The 10,451-nt window shown below is 39.7% G+C and overlaps 1 long non-coding RNA gene across 1 annotated transcript; it reads right to left on the bottom strand.

Annotated features, from left to right (window-relative positions):
* Positions 1 to 2,885: 2,885 nt before the first annotated feature.
* LOC127059289 (uncharacterized) lies at positions 2,886 to 5,401 on the bottom strand. Its single transcript, XR_007776950.1, has 3 exons — positions 5,272 to 5,401; positions 4,526 to 4,816; positions 2,886 to 3,157 (listed from the first exon to the last, which is right to left on the bottom strand). It is a non-coding gene; the product is annotated as an uncharacterized LOC127059289 (long non-coding RNA).
* Between the last annotated feature and the right edge of the window lie 5,050 nt (positions 5,402 to 10,451).

Raw genomic sequence — 10,451 nt, 5'->3', positions numbered from 1 at the left:
TGTCCCTGTCTTTTGGGCTTTGCTGATAGTTTATTCAGTGGCAGTCATTAAGCTGAACACACCTATGCATAAAGCTCCAGTTAATCCAGTAGAGCTACTCACTTGTCTTTTGCAACAAAAGGTGACATGAAATACTTAGCAGTAAGTAAAAAGCAAACTCTTTTCTATTTTTTACTTAAACCATGTGTGACAGTTGGCATCTGATTACACATAGGTCTGACTGAATGCTACTGCCATGAGTGATAGTGGGAATTTTGCAATTTAAGGGTTATTCAGTCAAAGCTCACTTTTAAAAGAAAAAAAATCTCAAAACTATATTTTGTAAGAAAACAAAAAACTGATAAAATATGAATATAACATTATAGAAATACTCAAAATACATTACAGTTCGATCCACTTAGTTGAAATTATTGATGAATAATGTAAAAAACCCCTAGAAACATAGAACAAAGAAAATGCTGCAACTTAATTCAGATTTCTTCTTTGTGTTTGTATCCTGAATTGCAACATTCTGAACTTCTATTTTACATAAGGAGAAAAATATTTAGTGATTTTTCTATGATGACTGAGCAATACTAGAAATACAGCGCAGTTCTGAAAGAATCAGTTACATAGACATTTGGGATTCATAATGGAAGATAATGGTCTTTTTGATTATGAATACACTATATAAGCCAAGAATATTTCAAGAGCTTGTTTCAAAGTAGATCCATTAGCATAACCCAAAACTTATCCTTAGTCTTACAGATAAGGAAAGTTCTTGTGTTGTTGTAATAACAGAAAGTTAGCTGTTAGAGAATTTTTTGAAGAAATTATGTGCTTGTTACAGAGCCAGACTTCAGACACACTTCTTACAGTGTGTAAATTTTAATGCAAAACACATAATCTGCATGGAAGTGTGGAAATATAAGGGTTTGGGTTATTTACATAATATCATAAATATATATTTGTGAAACAACTTCTGGGTCATGTGTTCATTAAGTGTCCTTCTCGGATAAACTGGCAGCATGGACTTTCCTACACAGGATATTTCTAAACTCCTTGCCAATGCTTTTTTTTTTTTTTTTTTTTTTTTTTTTTTTTTTTTTTTTTTTCCCTTAACAGCCCAATGTAATGCCCAAAGTTCTGTAAAAACCATGCTAAAAAACTGGTCAAATATATGGGAAGCATATACTGTTTGGTTTTTACTTGATAGGACTTTTTGGTAGTTAATCTTGTGCTCATGGAGTGCATGGGAATGCCTCTGCTATGTAATAAACTAAATAAAAGATAGATAGATAGATAGATAGATAGATAGATAGATAGATAGATAGATAGATAGATAGATAGATAGACCAGAAATGCTTAGATGTATGACTTCATATTTTATGAATTTAGCAGTATTTATAATGGCCATGCCTGTCTTCAGATATTACTCACTTTGACCAAAGATACTGTGATAGAAATAGTCTATTGGATTGACACTCACATGCCAGTTTCCGTGTGTTCTTTATTTCCTTAAAATACCTAGCTGGAAAATTGAGTGTTATTGAAAGAGGGTTCAGTTGTGTAGGAAGCAGATACTTGTCCACATTACCTTTCTTTAAAATTTGTTTTGCCTCCTTTATTGCAGAAAGAATGCAGTATTGTTCTACCTGTAGTGTATTATTAAGCAACTTGTGCAGTTACTGTTGAGTTGGCTAGCTGGTTCAAAAATGTAGTGTATTTCTTTCCAGTTCATGAGCCAGTGATCTCCCATTTTATATCAATTTATTTCTTGGTGGTTTTTCTAGTTTATGGTATTTATCTCAACTATTTAAAATGTCTGCAAATGTCCCCATGGTAATGGAATTCATTTGGCAGCACTATATAGTTGTGTGAATCATTACAAGACAGTAAATAAATTATTTAAGGCATGACTTAATACCAAATGGAAGTTGATAGGTTTGGAAACAGCAGAAAGAGTTTATTATGAAGATACCTCAACACCACTAATATTTTTTCCTGGAAACCCCTACTTCTTGAAAGAATTGGTTTGGACAGACTTGAATGTTTGGTCCTGATGTTTTGGGGGATGTACCCCAAAAGAAAAGCTTTCCCTGCAGATGGGTGGCTCACTCCATAACTCTGTTGTGCCTGAGTCCAGACAGCACAGCTGGCTGTTGGAACCTGTATGAAAGACTGTGGATCACTTAATTTTGCGGTCATGCTTCTATTACTGCTATGGTCTGTCCATCGTGGACAAATGGACAAGTAATCCTTTAGAAAGGTTCTTAGCTTGAGCCTGTGCCTCTGACAGAAAGCAGGCTAAAACAGTGTTTATGGACTGTCAAATGATGTAGTGTATGTGCATGAACTTCCAATTAATAAACAAATCACTGTTTTTTATAATGGCATGTAATGGAATAAGATGGCTGAATACTTGCAGAGCATTCTTTGCAAGAGATCAGTATTCAATTTTCTTGGGCTACAACTGGCAAAGCAGCCTTTTTCAGAGTATTCATAATTACCACAGTTATGAAAAAATTGTCCATTCAACTCAATGTCTTAGATGGACCCATTAGCTACTGTTGTCTTCTTGCATAAATGCAGTTGCAAAAGTGACAGGGTTTTAATGTAGTATGTCTTAATCCATTGTGATAGCTACATGGCTTCTTCTTTGAATATAAAGGAAGACTGTGCAGTCAAGCGTATTTTAATTCCATATCTTAAGTTCAGCAAATGGAAGAGAGAACATTGAAAGCCTTAAATAAACCGCAATGTGATAAATCATAACAAAGTATAAATTGAAAACATTCAGTTTATTTAGAGAATGTTCTCAAAGAATGGAATACATCGGTCTTGAACCAAAGCATACATTTATGTAGTCCGTTGTTATTTCACAGTTTATTTTTAAAATGATTCCATTTTTGATAACATATGTATATGGCAAGGTGCCTAATCTCTGGGGCACAATGGGGAGAAGTTAAAGTTAGCATCCTCCTTCCTCTTGATGTACAAGCAAAGAAGCTGGAAGGAATCACAGTGTTCCTCTGCTGACTGAACTCAGGCAGCAGCATCTGCTGGGTCTTACTAACCTCCACTCATTGAAGAAAAGACAGAACTGCTCTTAAATGGAGGCAACAGGAAATCTTGGAAGGAGGCTCTCAGAACAGCCAACCAAGGCAAGGCTGTAGACCTGTTGTGGTACAGAGTCAACACTGACTTCAGTCATGGTGCAAGCTAGGCAAAATCACACAAAGTGACAAAAATAAATCAGAAATTACCTAACTCCAGCTGTTTACATGAAGCACAAAACTCATGGCTACTATAATTCTGCGTTTCTCTCTGGTTACTTGACGGAGAAGCTACTAAAACATAATTTCTATTTGAGCAAAGTTTTGAAAGAGCAGTGAGTACTTTTGAATAATGCACCTATTAGGTAAAGTACTGATCTGGATGGAAACAAAGGTCTGAAAACACATCTTTGTGTACAGAAATTCCACTTGCTGTACATCACTGAAAAATTAAGTATGGCAGAAAAAGTAAATCTGATTTAAAATCATAAAAATGTTTTTTCTGTAATAGTTATGACCTAAAATGTATTTTTAATGTTGGAAAAAATAGCATCTTGTTCATTTTTTCTGATGGATTTTACTACTTCCTGCCTGATTATTGAGGAATTCAGAACGTTTTGGCCAACAAGAAGTGTGTCCACACTAGGGAATTTCTTGCTCTCATTTCAGGAAACACAGTGACATTACTGCTATTAATGCAGGCTTTCTCACCACCATTTATCTCATGCTGTCTGGCCTCTGTCATTTTTCTAGAACCCTCTTATCTCTTCTGCAGTGGGCCTCTATCCTGCCATTAATTCCACTTGGTGCAGAGGCTGGCAGTGCTCGCTGTGCAGTCCCAGCCTTTACAAATACCTGTAGTAAACACAGAGGAGATTGCAGTACCTGTGCTGGCAAATACCAAGCCAGCAACTTTCTCACTTGTATCTGGAGATCAAAGTGAACTCCTTCAGACACAGTTACACAAAGTGACCATTCACCCCTAAGCATGTGAGCCTTTGCAGCAGGCACAAAAAATTCCAAGCCAACAGGGGCCCTGTCCTTGGTAGGGCAAGTCATTAGAAACAAGAAGATGAGACCTGGCTGGCCTGCTTTCCGTTGCCTGCTCCCATCTTCTCTCAGCTTGAGCTCTCCACCCTGACTTGCTTGTTCCTTTTTTTTTTTAAATGATGCTTAAATATTCTAAAAAAAAAATTTAAAAATCTATTTAATAAGAAAAATACATTAGCAAATGGAAGGGTGTTTTTAAGAATTTTCTCCTCAGCAAATTGAACATTATGTGTATCTCTGTTAAATAAATTAGAAGATAAATAGCATTAAACTCCTAAACAATTGCTGTATTTTGCTGATGGTTGGCATCTCTGCAGTACAGCTGCTTCTCCCAGCCTCCTGGGAGTAGAAAAAGGGACAATAGTGAGCTATGCAGTGTGACTGACGTCTCTTCCAATCTAAAGGCACACACACACACACACATATTTACCAATACTCACCATCAAATCAGAGTAATTTATATACGTTTGGTAGCATCTTGAAAGGCTTTCTGTCACCCAACCAGGAGCCAGCAGATGGTCAATGCAGGAGGTCACACAGGATGGTCTTAAAAAACTCTTTTGCCCACACAATCGGTCAGACAATGCCTTTGTATCTCCCAGAACACATCTCTTTTCTTAGCATCTCTTCTAGCAGGTGCAGCTCTGCATGTCAGCCACCCCAAACAGCCAGCTGTGCTTGCAGTGAAGCATTACAGTCTGCAGCCATCAGAGAGGAGTTGTCACTGAAGGCTGTAAATAAAAGGGAAAGAATGTAGTGGCTTTGGGACTTCTGCCCAAGCAGATAAACTTTGACTGCTGTTGTGCCTTTGCTTTCTTAAGAAGCCCCAAGTGGTATTTCTAATCAGAGAAGAAAGAAGTCTGCTGCCATGACCCTCATCAGGGTGAGCAGTTCCAAGCTGGAGTTCACACTCCAGCATTGCCAGGACTGTGTTGCTCAACTCCAACTCCAATTCCCCGTGCTGTATTCCACATGGGTCCCCTGATTCCTCTTGTGGGTCCTACATGTTTCCACCTCCCCTGCTGATTTATGAAAGTTTTTAATTAGTTCCCTGTTCCCCACGGCCTGTGTCCAGTGAGGAGTCCTCTACATTAAAGTAGGTGTTGAAAACACAGGAAGGTTATAAGTAACTGGGTAATGGGTAATTCAGTTAGTCTTCCAGAGGCTAAGATACAAGAAGACTTACTCTTAGGAGAAGTCATTCCTCAGGAAATCCTTATGGATCATTGTTCCTATGGAGCAGGAAAACAAGCCTCTCACAATAGAAAATATCTTCCCATCAGCAGCATTAGAAAATGATAGAGCAACCAAGCTCTGGTAGAGTGAGTCATCACTCAGCAATTTCTCTTCAGTGCTTTCCCACTGATTGCTAGCAAAGGTCACGGGTTGCTAAGACAGAGTCTGGAGGCTGTAAGATGGGAAGGGCCATCAGGAAGCCCTGATGCTGACAAAGATGTTTACCTCTAAATTTCAGTCAAGCTCAGAATTAGAGTATCGGGGGAAGATCCATCTTCTTTCATCTAAGTTCAAGATTTGCATTTTAGCAAATCTGAGGGAAGTGTTGTGGTTGCTATGGATAAGATATATGTAGGGTCCAAAATTCAGATTTTGTTCTTTTAGTAGACAGAGAGCAAAGACGACAGGAGAAGTTAAAAGGGTGTAGTGCTGTCATGTTCCCTGCTGAGACACAGTTCAGGGTTAGCTCCAGATTGTGACACAGAAAGTAGCTTTGACTGCAGTGTTCCCCTGCCTGTTGTGATAGAAGTCACTTGCCTCTGAAAGGTTTTCAATCCATCATTCAGCGCCTTCTCCATTCCTTATTTGTACTGCCCAAATAATTAATTTACCTCCTGTAAATCTGTGATAGGAGGAGGAATTGCATTCAAAAAAGGAGAATCATTGCTTTCTGCTTCATTTATCTTAAAACTATAGAACTAAATCCATAATGAGGTGTCACATTCCCTTCCTTCCTGCACATGTAGGCTTGTCTAAAATAGCCGCCCTCTCCTAACATTCTGTTATCTCTGGTGTAGCACCATTGCCTGTAGCAACACTGAGAATAATTAAGCTAAGACATCAATGTTTTATCACTGTTTGGTCTAACCTTACTTAATGCAAGTCTGGATGATGGAATAATAATAGAAATACCAACACTTTAAAGGACCTCTCCTGCCCTAAAGCTATTATTTCTATCAACAGTGCAGCCACAGGAGAAGTCCCAACAATGGAAGACATGGAGGAAGGACCCAAGTTTTAGGGTTACATGGGGGCAGCAGGTATAAGGAGAGGTAAAAAACTGGAGCTAGGTTTTCATGTCCATTGTATTCTCATATTTCTGCAATATCGCTGTGAAAAATTAGACAAAAGTGCTTCAGTAGTGTTAATTAACCATTAGTGACCTCCTGAGCTCTACAAAATTTATGGCCTTCGTGGAGGTCTCTGGCTCTTTTTTTCAAGACTACAGGGAGACTGCTTAATTTTTGCATTTCATGGTGGTTTGGTTCCCTGTGATTTCCCCCTGCAAGGGTAAAGTGAAAGGCTGTGCTTGCTTCTATCTTGAGAATGTCCAGACTTGTCCCATTCCCCTAATGAGATTATTTTTACTCTGTCTTAAGGGTATTTTAGGTCTTCACAGAAATTAAGTTTTAGCTGCAGACCTTACAGCCATATATATAAGGACTGGTGTTGGTTGCATACAGTACTGCTCAAAGTATGTCAGAAATATGTAATGTATGATAAACAGAAAGAGGGGCTTGGGGTTTCAATCATCTTTCTTCTAAGTGAGGTATTTCAGACTTCAGCGAAGTGCACATGTCTTACATTAGAGAAGCTTAGCAGGCTCAGAGTATGTATATCCCCATTTCCCTTTAGCCTGTGAAGCTGCCTTACTACCAAAGCTGAGTAAAGTATCTTTATAGAGTTAGTGTAAACAGCTCCCATTCAGCTCTCAGCCCTGCAATCACATACTGGCTGATTTTTTTTTTTCCTCCCCTGCCACATTTTTCTTTTTTGGAAATAAGAACTTTCTCATGCCTGTTGATTTCATCATACAGGAATTTAATTCAGCAGTCACCTTAAAAGGCCATTCATTTAGATTTAGGGAGGAGCGCATTTGCTTCCTTTGCAAAATGTGATGTCAATGCTTGTATTTTTCCCCCTCAATTCATCTTTGAATAGGAAATGCAGAAAGAGGAGGGTCCACAGTAGAGCACAGCACACATTTATATGGTCATCTAAATGGACAGAGCTGAAAGACTCATAAGCAATGCCTCTTTCACTGAACGTGAGTACACTGGTTGTTCTTTCTGAGGGTCACAGGTATGGAAAAAAGGCACAACCTATTTTGGCAGGGTGCTGATTCAAGCTTCTTAATTAGCCAGCTAAGAGATCAAAGAGCAGAAAGAAGTCAGATGAAAGCTAGGTGCTGGTGTGGCTGCAATTCCTTTCCTAACTATCTGTTTCCCAGATTACAATGATGTTAGGCTGTATCTGTCACAATTAACATGGGGAGGAGGAAGATAAAACAAAAGCTTGTTTTTCCGTAGGCTGTACCAAAACAGTTTTAGTATAGATTTCTTCAAATGAAATCAGTTATTGTAGGTGAGTCTGGTGGCTCCAGGTATAATTAAAATTGTCTGCACCTCACAAAGCCCTGTTTGCAGCCAGTTATAATTTCTTCTGAATTCAGCTCCTAGAATTGAGCTGTTCAGAGCCGTCTGGCTCTATGGGATACACCTACGTACGCGTGGCTGTAATTTTCAGATCCAGCCTAAAAGGCTTGGTCAGGTCAAAGGCATTTGGAGTGGAGGTTTGGCTTTTGCCATCAGGAAGGCTGGGGGGAGGAGGGAGAAGTGGTCTTGCTGAAAGAGCTCTCTCTTTTACACTCCTTCAGCAAACGCAGCTACAGTTGGCTCAGTCAGAGGGAGGCCCTTGAAGGTTTGACACTCACAAATATTCAACAGAAACAGTTTTAGCAGCTAACCTCCCTGATGACTTGTCTTCCCTGAGCACATTCCAATCCAAATTTAAGATAACTTTTCCCCCAGTACGGTTGTTACCAGGCTGGCTCTGTGTCAGGTCACACCTAATGAACTGAGAGAGGGGCACAGCCTGGTTTTCAGCCAGCTTCCCCTGGCTAGCACTATGGAGGAAAGGGAAAGCTGCTGCACAGCAGAAGCCTCAGAATAGTGGAAAGTGATCCTGGAGGTGGCAGGAGGGAGGATGAAAGTTTTAGACCAGAATCAGAGATGGGGGAGAACACTGGTGATGAAGTAAAGTGCAATGCAGGAGCTGGAAGGGATTATTAGAACTTGGGAATACCCACAGCAAGAACTTCTGGTTGAACCTGGCTGAGTTGACACAGGAGAAAGGGAGAAAGGCAATGGGAACACTGATGCCGAGACATGGAGAGCGGGAACAGTGCTGGTCCAAGAAACAAGCTGTGCATGGGGCTGATGTCTGTGGTCCATTAATCTTGGATTTACTAAGGCCTAGTTTTCTCTGTGCAAGAAGATTAGAACTGGGTGGAGAGTTTACAGAGCAGAGGTAAGGACTGGATCAATCAGAACTACAGGACTCAAAGCTGAGGGCAAAGAGAAGATATGGTATGGATAAATGGCCCCTGGGGTTCAAATGCTGCCTTGGACTCTGTCCCACTGCTCCAAAACTCCTTGCATTCCAGGCAAACTTTGTATATGTTTACCCGGAAGCTCCTAATTTCCCTGGTGGTCAGCATGACTCCTGATGTGAGAAAGTGCTGTGTTCAGAGCTGTAACCAAAGTCAATGGGGGCTATGTTTTTTGTATATGAAAAAAAATCCCAAACATTAAGTGCTTTAAAGGATCAGGTTTTAATATCTCACATTGGTTGCCAAGATTATTTCCCCCCCCATTTTTTTATCATCCACTCATAGGTTTTCTTAAAAAAATATTTGTGAAATAGCCAGATTTTATACTGTTAAATGCCAATAAACAAGCATTTTGGGGAAACAAAAAAATACTTCCTTCATTACAAAAGAATACAGCAAAGTAAAGTCTGAAGCCCCATTAAACAACCAGTAGAACACAAATCATTGAACAGCTGCTAATTACATAATCAGGTCTTGTTCTGTGTACTGGCTGAAGCAAAGATACTTTGAAAATATAGTTGTGTATCATACTAGTAGGAGCTGAGTCATCCATGGAAGTACTAATTGGAAAAATATCATCCATTTCTTCACTTGTAATAGTAATAGTGTAAATGCAAAGATTTTAAGCTTTCTTCACCCGTAGACTCCTGTAAACTTTACTGGAGACATGCAGATCCTTGAATAGTGACTAGACAACAGCTTGTTCTTTAGTTATTTTTGCTGCAGCCCTTGGAAGTCATCTGTGGAACCATGGGAGTCTGCAGACCACATGTTTTAGACTGCTGTCTATGACTGTATAGCTCACAAAGGCAAAAAAAAAGTGTTAAACCAAGAATCGTTTTTCCAGTCTGTCCAGTAACATGCTCTGTGTCATAAGAAACCTATGTGTCATATGAAATATTCAATGCCCTTGCTGCTAGCAGTCATCTTGAAAGAAGGGAACAAGTTTGTTCTGACTATGCCCTATCAGATGTTCTGCCTAAGACTTGTCTGCTGGCTTTTTTTCTTTTCTCCCTCTCCAGTGCCACTCACAAATCTTGCATTTCTCTAGTTGACCACTGTTATCATACCTGAGCCAAAGTTAAGATCCCAGCACACTAACTCACCTCTGCCAAAGCAATCCAGCTCCTAACATGTGTAATGTCGGGCTGAAATCCAGTCTCAAGGTTCCCATACTTGAATGTTTCCATTCCACTGCAAACTTCGAATGGTATTTGATTCTGTAAAAACAAACATCATTAAGGTGTTTCCTCTTGGAGTTTGGGAACTTCTGTCACTGATGTGCAAGGATCTGTAATTACAGAAGTGTTCCCTTCCATCCACCACAGCTGTCTCCGGCAGTGTCCCCCCTCATTAGGAAACTATCCTATAATTTAAGATTAGACCTTGAGCATAAGGCAGTAATTGCCTCTTTCTGTTTGAGTCCTTACAGAATTTACATTGTCAGGCTGAGGCGTCTGTTGTGCCTAGACCTTTTCACCTTTCAGAAACAGGTCTTTACTTGAACTTCATTTTGCTTTGCCTGGTTTGCACCAGCAGTTCCCCCAGTGCAAATGCTGTGAGAGCTGGTTGCAGATAGCCCTGGCTTCAGGAAAACCAAGCCTCTGATATTCTTGATACTGTTAAAACCACTAAGGATTTTTTTCTCACCATCTGACCGTTCAGTTTTTTATTACATCGGTGACCTGTGTCACTTTCCCATTAAGTTATTCTGGCTGTGAAAATTATGGTAGAAGAAT

This window comes from Serinus canaria, chromosome 2 (genome assembly GCF_022539315.1).
Source record: "Serinus canaria isolate serCan28SL12 chromosome 2, serCan2020, whole genome shotgun sequence".
In the NCBI taxonomy this organism is placed as follows: Eukaryota; Metazoa; Chordata; class Aves; order Passeriformes; family Fringillidae; genus Serinus; species Serinus canaria.
This window is presented reverse-complemented; position numbering and strand designations above follow the sequence as displayed.